Consider the following 12,310-nt stretch of genomic DNA (forward strand, 5'->3'; position numbering starts at 1 on the left):
GGGGGTCTCTCCCGGACCCTCAGTGCGGGGGTCTCTCCCGGACCCTCAGAGCCGGGTCTCTCTCTCCGGACCCTCTCCCGGTCCCTCAGAGCCGGGGTCTCTCTCTCCGGACCCTCCCCTGGACCCTCAGAGCCGGGGTCTCTCTCTCCGGACCCTCTCCCGGACCCTCAGAGCCGGGGTCTCTCTCCCGGTCCCTCAGAGCCGGGTCTCTCTCTCCGGACCCTCTCCCGGTCCCTCAGAGCCGGGTCTCTCTCCCGGACCCTCAGTGCGGGGGTCTCTCCCGGACCCTCAGAGCCGGGGTCTCTCCCGGACCCTCAGTGCGGGGTCTCTCCCGGACCCTCAGTGCGGGGGTCTCTCCCGGACCCTCAGTGCGGGGGTCTCTCCCGGACCCTCAGAGCCGAGGTCTCTCCTGGACCCTCTCCCGGTCCCCTCAGAGCCGGGGTCTCTCCTCGCGGACCCTCTCCCGGACCCTCAGAGCCGGGGTCTCTCTCCCGGACCCTCTCCCGGACCCTCAGAGCCGGGGTCTCTCTCCCGGTCCCTCAGAGCCGGGGTCTCTCTCTCCGGGACCCTCTCCCGGTCCTCGAGCCGGGGTCTCTCTCCCGGACCCTCAGTGCCGGGGGTCTTTCCCGGACCTCAGTGCGGGGGTCTCTCCCGGACCCTCAGTGCGGGGTCTCTCCCGGACCCTCAGAGCCGGGGTCTCTCCCAGACCCTCAGAGCCGGGGTCTCTCTCTCCGGACCCTCTCCCGGACCCTCAGTGCGGGGGTCTCTCCCGGACCCTCAGTGCGGGGTCTCTCCCGGTCCCTCAGAGCCGGGGTCTCTCTCTCCGGACCCTCAGTGCGGGGGTCTCTCCCCTCAGAGCCGGGGGTCCCCCTTAGACCCCTGCAGGCCCTGTTCAGATTGGTGGATCTGCCCCCTGAGCCTCTTCTTTCCCTTTTCCCCGGTTTAGTTTCTGAACCCGTTTCCAGCAGCAAATCTCCGCCTTCTGTTGTCTCTTTTTAAATCTAGACCACAACTTTCTTCCAGCTGGGTATTACTTTGTTTTACCCCATACTCTCCTGTCCTTTATTTCAGCTTCTCTTGCTCCTGAAGGCTAACCTCTCTTCATTTTAATTGTCTCTATGTTTCCAAACCTATTCACTCTCTGGTCGCACCGGGTTTATCACCCTCTCTGCCCCTCAGGGTCTGACACTAATTTAACAATTCCTCTGATGTGTCATCCACAATTCGGCAGGTATCCCGCTTTTCCAAACTTCATTAAATCTGGTGGTCACAGGAAGCCTGTACCATCCAATCGCTATCACTCATCGCCAATAGGACTGTCTTGTGGCCCACGTCCGTCATTGTTAGACTTCAAACTTTGGAACAAGAAGGTTTAATAAAGAGGAACTTGGTACAGAGGTTTTACAGCTCTAGCTGCCTTGAACACAGTCCTACACGCTTACTACACCTGCTACGTGTTCTTCGCAAGAGAAGGATCCACCCTGTGGGGTGACCACCCTTTCATTCCCATTGCCCCCCCCCCCAAGTCAGGTGACATTCTCATCTGTACTCTTGCAGAGGCACCATACACCCACAAGGGATGGGTTGCCGTGTGTCCAGCATCTACCCAAGATGGATGATGAAGAAGATGAAATCAGCACTCTTTGTACTAACTATTTTTCCACCCTTTAGGATCAGTAAAAAACACTCTCAGCTGTCACTTCTTAGAGCATAGAACAGTACAGCACAGAACAGGCCCTTCGCCCTCGATGTTGTGCCGAGCAATGATCACCCTACTCAAACCCACGTAACCCGTATACCCGTAACCCAACAATCCCCCCATTAACCTTACACTACGGGCAATTTAGCATGGCCAATCCACCTAACCCGCAACATCTTGGGACTGTGGGAGGAAACCGGAGCACCCGGAGGAAACCCACGCACACACAGGGAGGATGTCAGACAAAGTATCCTTTTACTTTCCTGTTGAATGAGTTAAAGCATCCTATCTCAACTCTTGTTTCCCAATAAACTATCTTAAAACTACTTGCGAATAGTTGACTGCCAATTTCGTGGTATGTGGTCCCAAATCCGCAAATCCTGCACATCGGAGTGGGCCTCTACTCTACCTGGGCCTGGGCCTGGGCCTGTACTCTACCTGGGCCTGGGCCTGGGCCTGTACTCTACCTGGGCCTGGGCCTGTACTCTACCTGGGCCTGGGCCTGGGCCTGTACTCTACCTGGGCCTGGGCCTGGGCCTGTACTCTACCTGGGCCTGGACCTGGGCCTGGGCCTGTACTCTACCTGGGCCTGGGCCTGGGCCTGTACTCTACCTGGGCCTGGGCCTGGGCCTGGGCCTGTACTCTACCTGGGCCTGGGCCTGGGCCTGGGCCTGTACTCTACCTGGGCCTGGGCCTGGGCCTGGGCCTGTACTCTACCTGGGCCTGGGCCTGTACTCTACCTGGCCTGGGCCTGGGCCTGGGCCTGGGCCTCTACTCTACCTGGGCCTGGGCCTGCGACTGGGTCATGATCCAGGCCCGGGTCCCAGGCTAGCCTGGGTCAACCTGGGACCCTCTCCGTCCCGTCACTCTCTGAGTCCCCATCAGGGTCCACCACCCCCACTCAACTCATTTTCCAGGTAGTTAAGGCGAAGGTTATCTTTCTGACATTGGAGTGCAGTTCGGCAATCAGGCGAGCGAATCTGGTCTGCAGCGAGTCGAGGGCAGACTCCAGACATTCCACACGACTCGGCACGTTCACCTTTTCCAATTCAGTGTGTGCGACGGTCTCGTCTAACATCCCCATCTTCAGCAACATCTCCCGCCTCTCCCCGCCAGCTCATCCCTCGCCTCTGGGAACTCCAGCAGCACCTCGGACAGATCATCCTTCCCCAAGGCGAGAGATCGGAGTATCCAATACTCCGAATATTCGCAGTGCGCCGCTCCCAAACTTACTGCCTTCAGAGACGAAGGAGACAAAATAAACAAACAATGTGTGATCAGGGTCAGGAATTACACACAGGCTTTGATCAATTCACTGCCCAGCACAAACTTCCACTCAGTACTGACCCTCTGACAGTGCAGCGCTCCCTCAGTACTGACCCTCTGACAGTGCAGCACTCCCTCAGTACTGACCCTCTGACAGTGCAGCACTCCCTCAGTACTGACTCCTGACAGTGCGGCACTCCCTCAGTACTGACCCTCTGACAGTGCGGTACTCCCTCAGTAGTGACCCTCTGACAGTGCAGCACTCCTCAGTACTGACCCACTGACAGTGCGCACTCCCTCAGTACTGACCCTCTGACAGTCGGCACTCCCTCAGTACTGACCCTCTGACAGTGCAGCACTCCCAGTACTGACCCTCTGACAGTGCGGCACTCCCTCAGTACTGACCCTCTGACAGTGCGGCACTCCCTCAGTACTGACCCTCTGACAGTGCGGCACTCCCTCAGTACTGACCCTCTTGACAGTGCGGAGCTCCCTCAGTACTGACACTCTGACATGGCGGCACTCCCTCAGTACTGACCCTCTGACAGTGCAGCACTCCCTCAGTACTGACCCTCTGACAGTGCAGCACTTCCCTCATACTGACCCACTGACAGTGCACTCCCTCAGTACTGACCCTCTGTCAGTGCGGCACTCCCTCAGTACTGACCCTCTGACAGTGCGCACTCCCTCAGTACTGACCCTCTGACAGTGCGGCACTCCCTCAGTACTGACCCTCTGATAGTGCGGCACTCCCTCAGTACTGACCCTCTGACAGTGCGGCACTCCCTCAGTACTGACCCTCTGACAGTGCACTCCCTCAGTACTGACCCTCTGACAGTGCAGCACTCCCTCAGTACTGACCCTCTGACAGTGCAGCACTCCCTCAGTACTGACCCTCTGACAGTGCAGCACTCCCTCAGTACTGACCCTCTGACAGTGCGGCACTCCCTCAGTACTGACCCTCTGACAGTGCGGCACTCCCTCAGTACTGACCCTCTGACAGTGCGGAGCTCCCCTCAGTACTGACCCTCTGACAGTGGGCACTCCCTCAGTACTGACCCTCTGACAGTGCGGCACTCCCTCAGTACTGACCCTCTGACAGTGCGGCACTCCCTCAGTACTGACCCTCTGACAGTGCAGCACTCCCTCAGTACTGACCCTCTGACAGTGCAGCACTCCCTCAGTACTGACCCTCTGACAGTACGGACTCCCTCAGTACTGACCCTCTGACAGTGCAGCACTCCCTCAGTACTGACCCTCTGACAGTGCGGCACTCCCTCAGTACTGACCCTCTGACAGTGCGGCACTCCCTCAGTACTGACCCTCTGACAGTGCAGCACTCCCTCAATACTGACCCTCAGACAGTGAGGCACTCCCTCAGTACTGACCCTCTGACAGTGCAGCACTCCCAGTACTGACCCTCTGACAGTGCGGCACTCCCTCAGTACTGACCCTCTGACAGTGCAGCACTCCCTCAGTACTGACCCTCTGACAGTGCGGCACTCCCTCAGTATGACCTGACAGTGCCCCGGCACTCCCCCTCAGTACTGACCCTGCAGTGCAGCACTCCCCTCAATACTGACCCTCTGACAGTTCAGCACTCCCTCAGTACTGACCCTCTGACAGTGCGGCACTCCCTCAGTACTGACCCTCTGACAGTGAGGCACTCCCTCAGTACTAACCTTCTGACAGTGCTGCACTCCCTCAATACTGACCCTCTGACAGTGCGGCACTCCCTCAGTACTGACCCTCTGACAGTGCGGCACTCCCTCAGTACTGACCCTCTGACAGTGCAGCACTCCCTCAAGTACTGACCCTCTCATCAGTGCGGCACTCCCTCAGTACTGACCTTCTGACAGTGCAGCGCTCCCTCAGTATGACCCTGACAGTGCCAGCACTCCCTCAGTACTGACCCTCTGACAGTGCAGCGCTCCCTCAGTACTGACCCTCTGACAGTGCAGCACTCCCTCAGTACTGACCCTCTGACAGTGCAGCACTCCCTCAGTACTGACCCGGTCTGACAGTTGCGGCACTCCCTCAGTACTGACCCTCTGACAGTGCGGCACTCGCTCAGTAATGACCCTCTGACAGTGCGGCACTCCCTCAGTACTGACCTCTGACATGCTGCACTCCCTCAGTACTGACCCTCTGACAGTGCAGCACTCCACCTCAGTACTGACCCCTCTGACAGTGCGGCACTCCATCAGTACTGACCCTCTGACAGTGCGGCACTCCCTCAGTACTGACCCTCTGACAGTGCAGCACACCCCTCAGTACTGACCCTCTGACAGTGCGGCACTCCCTCAGTACTGACCATCTGACAGTGCAGCACTCCCTCTTACTGACCTCTGACAGTGCAGCACTCCTCAGTACTGACCCTCTGACAGTGCGGCACTCCCTCAGTACTGACCCTCTGACAGTGCAGGCACTCCCTCAATAATGACCTCTGACAGTGCGGCACTCCCTCAGTACTGACCCTCTGACCGTGCGGCACTCCCTCAGTACTGACCCTCTGACAGTGCAGCACTCCCTCAGTAGTCCACTGGGATTGATTGTGTCCCCAATCACCGGGGGTGTCTAATGGTCTGCAAGACCCTCTGAGATGCCATAACGCGGCCCTGACTCCCGGTCATCGGGTGTCATTCAATTTTAATCCATTGTTCGGACCATGCCTGTGGAGAGTGTTGGGTGAATCGTGACCGGCCCAGCGTGAATCCCGATTTGGGGCTCTCACTTGGTTCTCCCATTGCGCCCAGCGGGTAAATTGGTGGCTGCAGCGTTTAAGGATCCTCGTGTTCAATCTCGACCTGTTCCCTTTTCCTCCTTTTAATTTCCTTTATTATTTTGGCTAACTCAATTTTTGCATATGGACAATTAATGTACCTATGCCTTTCAAGTGGACTTCCCAATAATTTGAATGGCTGGTAAATTGAGGATTGACCTATGAACCTCAGGCAAGGCAGGTTGCAAAGTGCTATTTATATTTCAGATCAGCAGATTCCTGGAATATTTAGGACACGTTGTTGATGGACTTGGCTGTCGGCCAATGGACCATTCCGATTATTAAAATTATAATAATCTTTATTCTAGAATCATAGAATTGTCGAATTTGCAGTGCAGAAGGAGGTTTCTTCCTCGATGTGACTGAGCTTTGTCTTTTACTTTTGTTTGGGTCAGAAGCTAGAGGGTCACAGCCCTGATCGCTCTCTCATTTAATGTGTTATTTCTGTAGATCCAAAGTAAAGACCTTTCTCTCTCCATCGCCAGACTGAACTGCAGGGAAATTCACCAGCTGAAGGCAGGGTCAGTTGTTTAAAAACCCTTTAAATTCACATGTGGGGAACTCTGTTCTTATCTCAATAAGGCTGTTGGTCATTCTGGTGGAGTTGGAAACAAGTAAGAACAGGCCTGTTGCTGTTCCTTGGAGGGAAGGCCCAGGTTAGTAAAAGTTAAAGTGTCCTCTCCAGAGGAAAATCTATTGTCTGGGAGTACTGGCTGAATACAACTGCCAGACGATCACCTCTCACTATACATTTGCACTTTGAACCCGAACGCCTCCTGGGAGTACTGCCTGTTGCAACATCCTCGACACTGAAAGCAAAGACACACATATTTCATTTCATTTTAATTCCTTTTATCTTTTACCCTTCCCCTCCTCTGTGTGTGTCTCTCTTGTGTACGTTTGGGTAAGAGTGAGGCAGTAAAATAGGCAGTAGATTAGCTGGCCATTATCCTGTTATAATTTGTGCCTATTTCAATATTGTTCCTGCTGTAAATAAACAGTTATTGTCTTTAATAAACAAACCTGGTCGCTATAATTTATCGAGCAGTCAAGGGGCCAAAGAATTTGCAAATTATATACAAATTATTGGTTAATTCACTTGTGTTGTGTCTGCGGGGTGTGTGAGGCTGGAATTGACCGTGCCTAGCCCAGGGCATGGTAACAATCGAGTCCTCAGTATCTGGTTTGGGGCTTGACCACAAGTGTTGTGACTTGGGAAGGTGCGAGATAGGGTCCGCATTGAACAATGTGACTCGATGGGCCGAATGGCTCAATCCTGCTCCTATATCTTATGGACTTGCAGACTGTTACCTGCAATGTTGAGAATGCTGATTTCTCCAAATAGTTCCCAACCTCAAGGATGGCAAATTGCGTCAGCCCATCATCAGCGACCACTGCGAGACGACCGTCCTGTATAATATATCTCCCTGCCTACGTCACCCTTACGACACCATAGTCTCCAGGGCTGAAGACTTGCGGCTGGCAATTTTAAGACCAGCTGCTGCAACATGCCCAGCTCACAGTTTTGGAAGAGCTGAACCTTCCTCAGGTCTGCAGGTGGACACTGACGGCCACCTCAGCCCGCAACCTGTCTGGGAGCATCTGCAGAACCTCCCTCTCATTGGTCAACTTCTTGTAGAGTCGCAGATGCTGAGTCCACCTGGTGACCCGTTCCTGCAGCTTACGGTCCACCCGCTGGGACCTGAGGTAATCGCCAATCAGCTGGTGGTCAGGGAAGACGCTGCGGACCGATTGGTCCAAATTGGATACAATGGATTCCATGCTCCCCACGATACTCGCAAACACCAACACAGCGATGAGAAAATCGGCCATCACAAACAAATATTCTTCCTCTCGGACAGGGACTGGAGTGTTGCCAATGGTGCTGAGGATCAAGGTAGAAAAGTAAAACTGTAGAGATACTGGCGGCTCACGGGCATTGTTGGTGTCCGAGATATTGGGTAGACCCAAGGGTCTCGACCAAACCCAATGTGCCTGGACAGGTGAAGTAGGCACATGCATTCCAATGAATACTGGCCACCATGAATATCAGGATACGGGTGACCCGGAAGATGTTGGGATAAGAAGCCCGTGTCTCCAGGCGTTGGAGGAACTCCGAGAGACTTTGCACCTGGAGCAGTCTGTTGAGTCTGAGTGCTGGGCTGTGGATGCTGAGTGGAGGTAGAGGATGTCAGTGGGAACGAGCGAGAGCAGATCCAGCTTAAAACCATGACTCCGAGCGTATGTTCCAGCAATTTTCCAACGCTCTGTAACCAGCAAGCCCTGTTCCAGATATCCTGCAGGAGAGAAATTCCACCTCACTCCAACATCGAGGAAGTTAACAAACATCTCAACGTGCAAATTAGAAAGCAGGAGCAGTCCATTCGGCCCCCTCGAGACTGATCTGTCATTCATAGAATTCATAGAATCATGAATTTACGTGCAGAAGAAGGCTATTCGGCCCATTGAGTCTGCACTGGCTCTTGGAAAGTGTACCCTACCCAAGCCCACACCTCCACCTTATCCCCATTAGCCAGTAACCCCACCCAACACTAAGGGCAATTTTGGACACTAAGGGCAATTTATCATGGCCAATCCACCTACCTGCACATCTTTGGACTGTGGGAGGAAACCGGAGCACCCGGAGGAAACCCACCACACGGGAGAACGTGCAGACTCCACACAGACAGTGACCCAAGCCGGGAATCGACCTGGGACCCTGGAGCTGTGAAGCAATTGTGCTACCACTGTGCTACCCTGCTGCTACGTGTGCTCTGGACTCCACATTCCGCCTCCCCCCAAATACAACATACACATAAACCTTTAAAGCATTCTTCTCGTTTCAATCCATCACATTGTCCGCTCTTTGTAAACTTCAGTCCATCCAAAACTCTGCTGCCCTCAATCCAAACACACGCCAAGTCCCCTTCCCCTCTCTTCACTGACCAGGTCAGCCAAAATCATCATGAAAAATTTCCCTTCCTTGTTTTCAATCCCTCCGGCCTCACTCCCTCGCTATCTCTGTAATCTCAATCAGCCTCACCCCCCCTATCTCTGTAATCTCCCTCAGCCTCACCCCCTCCCTATCTCTGTAATCTCCCTCAGCCCTCCCTCCCTATCTCTGTAATCTCCCTCAGCCTCACTCCCTCCCTATCTCTGTAATCCCTCAGCTCACCCCTCCCTATCTCTGTAATCTCCCTCAGCCTCACTCCCTCCCTATCTCTGTAATCTCCCTCAGCCTCACTCCCTCCCTATCTCTGTAATCTCCCCCAGCCTCACCCCCTCACCTATCTCTGTAATCTCCCTCAGCCTCACCCCTCCCTATCTCTGTAATCTCCTCAGCCTCACCCCCTCCCTATCTCTGTAATCTCCCTCAGCCTCACTCCCTCCCTATCTCTGTAATCTCCCTCAGCCTCACTCCCTCCCTATCTCTGTAATCTCCCTCAGCCTCACCCCCTCCCTATCTCTGTAATCTCCTCCAGCCTCACCCCCTCCCTATCTCTGTAATCTCCCTCAGCCTCACTCCCTCCCTATCTCTGTAATCTCCCTCCAGCCTCACCCCCTCCCTATCTCTGTAATCTCCTCCAGCCTCACCCCTCCCTATCTCTGTAATCTCCCTCCAGCCTCCACTCCCTCCCTATCTCTGTAATCTCCCCCAGCCTCACTCCCTCCCTATCTCTGTAATCTCCCTCAGCCTCACTCCCTCCCTATCTCTGTAATCTCCCTCAGCCTCACTCCCTCCCTATCTCTGTAATCTCCCCCAGCCTCACTCCCTCCCTATCTCTGTAATCTCCCTCAGCCTCACTCCCTCCCTATCTCTGTAATCTCAGCCTCACTCCCTCCCTATCTCTGTAATCTCCTCAGCCTCACCCCCTCCCTATCTCTGTAATCCCTCAGCCTCACTACCTCCCGATCTCTGTAATCCTCCCCCCAACCTCAACTCCCTCCCTATCTCGTAATCTGCCCCCAGCCTCATTACCCTCCCTATCTCTGTAATCTCTCTCAGCCTCACCCCCCCTCCCTATCTCTGTAATCTCCCTCAGTCTCACCCCCTCCCTATCTCTGTAATCCCTCAGCCTCACCCCCTCCCTATCTCTGTAACCTCCCCAGACTCACCCCCCTCCCTATCTCTGTAATCTCCCCAGCCTCACACCCCCTCCCTATCTCTGTAATCCCTCAGCCTCACTCCCTCCCTATCTCTGTAATCCCTCAGCCTCCCTCCCTCCCTATCTCTGTAATCTCCCTAAGCCTCACCCCCCCCCTATCTCTGTAATCTCCCTCAGCCTCACTCCCTCCCTATCTCTGTAATCTCCTCCAGCCTCACTCCCCTCCCTATCTCTGTAATCTCCCTCAGCCTCCCTCCTCCCTATCTCTGTAATCTCCCTCCAGCCCACTCCCCTCCCTATCTCTGTAATCTCCCTCAGCCTCACCCCCTCCCTATCTCTGTAATCTCCCCAGCCTCACCCCTCCCTATCTCTGTAATCTCCCTCAGCCTCACTCCCTCCCTATCTCTGTAATCTCCTCAGCCTCCCCCCTCCCTATCTCTGTAATCTCCCTCAGCCTCACCCCCTCCCTATCTCTGTAATCTCCTCCAGCCTCACTCCCTCCCTATCTCTGTAATCTCCTCCAGCCTCACTCCCTCCCTATCTCTGTAATCTCCCTCAGCCTCACTCCCTCCCTATCTCTGTAATCTCCCTCAGCCTCACTCCCTCCCTATCTCTGTAATCTCCCTCCAGCCTCACCCCCTCCCTATCTCTGTAATCTCCCTCAGCCTCACCCCCTCCCCTATCTCTGTAATCTCCCTCAGCCTCACTCCCTCCCTATCTCTGTAATCTCCCAGCCTCACTCCCTCCCTATCTCTGTAATCTCCCTCAGTCTCACCCCTCCCTATCTCTGTAATCCCTCAGCTCACCCCTCCCTATCTCTGTAACTCCCCCAGCCTCACCCCTCCCTATCTCTGTAATCTCCATCAGCCTCACCCCCTCCCTACTCTGTAATCCCTCAGCCTCACTCCCTCCCTACTCTGTAATCTCCCTCAGCCTCACCCCTCCCTATCTCTGTAACTCCCCAGCCTCACCCCTCCCTATCTCTGTAATCTCCCCCAGCCTCACTCCCTCCCTATCTCTGTAATCTCCCCAGCCTCACCCCCTCCCTATCTCTGTAATCTCCATCAGCCTCACTCCCTCCCATCTCTGTAATCCCTCAGCCTCACCCCTCCCTATCTCTGTAATCCCTCAACCTCACTCCCCCCTATCTCTGTAATCTCCCCAGCCTCACTCCCTCCCTATCTCTGTAATCCCTCAGCCTCACCCCCTCCCTATCTCTGTAATCTCCTCAGCCTCACCCCCTCCCTATCTCTGTAATCTCCCTCAGCCTCACTCCCTCCCTATCTCTGTAATCTCCTCCAGCCTCACTCCCCTCCCTATCTCTGTAATCTCCCTCAGCCTCACCCCTCCCTATCTCTGTAATCTCCCTCAGCCTCACCCCCTCCCTATCTCTGTAATCTCCTCAGCCTCACTCCCTCCCTATCTCTGTAATCCCTCAGCCTCACTCCCTCCTATCTCTGTAATCTCCCTCAGCCTCACCCCCTCCCTATCTCTGTAATCTCCCTCAGCCTCACCCCTCCCTATCTCTGTAATCTCCCTCAGCCTCACCCCCTCCCTATCTCTGTAATCTCCCTCAGCCTCACTCCCTCCCTATCTCTGTAATCTCCCTCCAGCCTCACCCCCTCCCTATCTCTGTAATCTCCCTCAGCCTCACTCCCTCCCTATCTCTGTAATCTCCCCAAGCCTCACCCCCTCCCTATCTCTGTAATCTCCCTCAGCCTCACTCCCTCCTATCTCTTGTAATCTCCCTCAATCCTCACCCCCTCCCTATCTCTGTAATCTCCTCAGCCTCACTCCCTCCCTATCTCTGTAATCTCCCTCCAGCCTCACCCCCTCCCTATCTCTGTAATCTCCTCCAGCCTCACTCCCTCCCTATCTCTGTAATCTCCCTCAGCCTCACCCCCTCCCTATCTCTGTAATCTCCTCCAGCCTCACTCCCTCCCTATCTCTGTAATCTCCCTCCAGCCTCACCCCCTCCCTATCTCTGTAATCTCCCCAGCCTCACCCCCTCCCTATCTCTGTAATCTCCCTCAGCCTCACCCCCTCCCTATCTCTGTAATCTCCCTCCAGCCTCACTCCCTCCCTATCTCTGTAATCTCCTCCAGCCCTCACCCCCTCCCTATCTCTGTAATCTCCTCCAGCCTCACTCCCTCCCTATCTCTGTAATCTCCCTCCAGCCTCACCCCCTCCCTATCTCTGTAATCTCCCTCAGCCTCACCCCCTCCCTATCTCTGTAATCTCCCCCAACCTCACCCCCTCCCTATCTCTGTAATCCCCCTCAGCCTCACCCCTCCCTATCTCTGTAATCTCTCCCAGCCTCACCCCCTCCCTATCTCTGTAATCTCCCTCAGCCTCACTCCCTCCCTATCTCTGTAATCTCCCTCAGCCTCACTCCCTCCCTATCTCTGTAATCTCCCTCAGCCTCACCCCCTCCCTATCTCTGTGATCTCCCTCAGC

General features: G+C 55.0%; 1 pseudogene; it reads right to left on the reverse strand.

Annotated features, from left to right (window-relative positions):
- Positions 1–2,600: 2,600 nt before the first annotated feature.
- Positions 2,601–12,310, reverse strand: part of LOC119977776 — a 34,094-nt pseudogene continuing 24,384 nt past the window's right edge.

The sequence above is a fragment of the Scyliorhinus canicula genome, chromosome 14 (assembly GCF_902713615.1).
Source record: "Scyliorhinus canicula chromosome 14, sScyCan1.1, whole genome shotgun sequence".
Classification (NCBI taxonomy): Eukaryota; Metazoa; Chordata; class Chondrichthyes; order Carcharhiniformes; family Scyliorhinidae; genus Scyliorhinus; species Scyliorhinus canicula.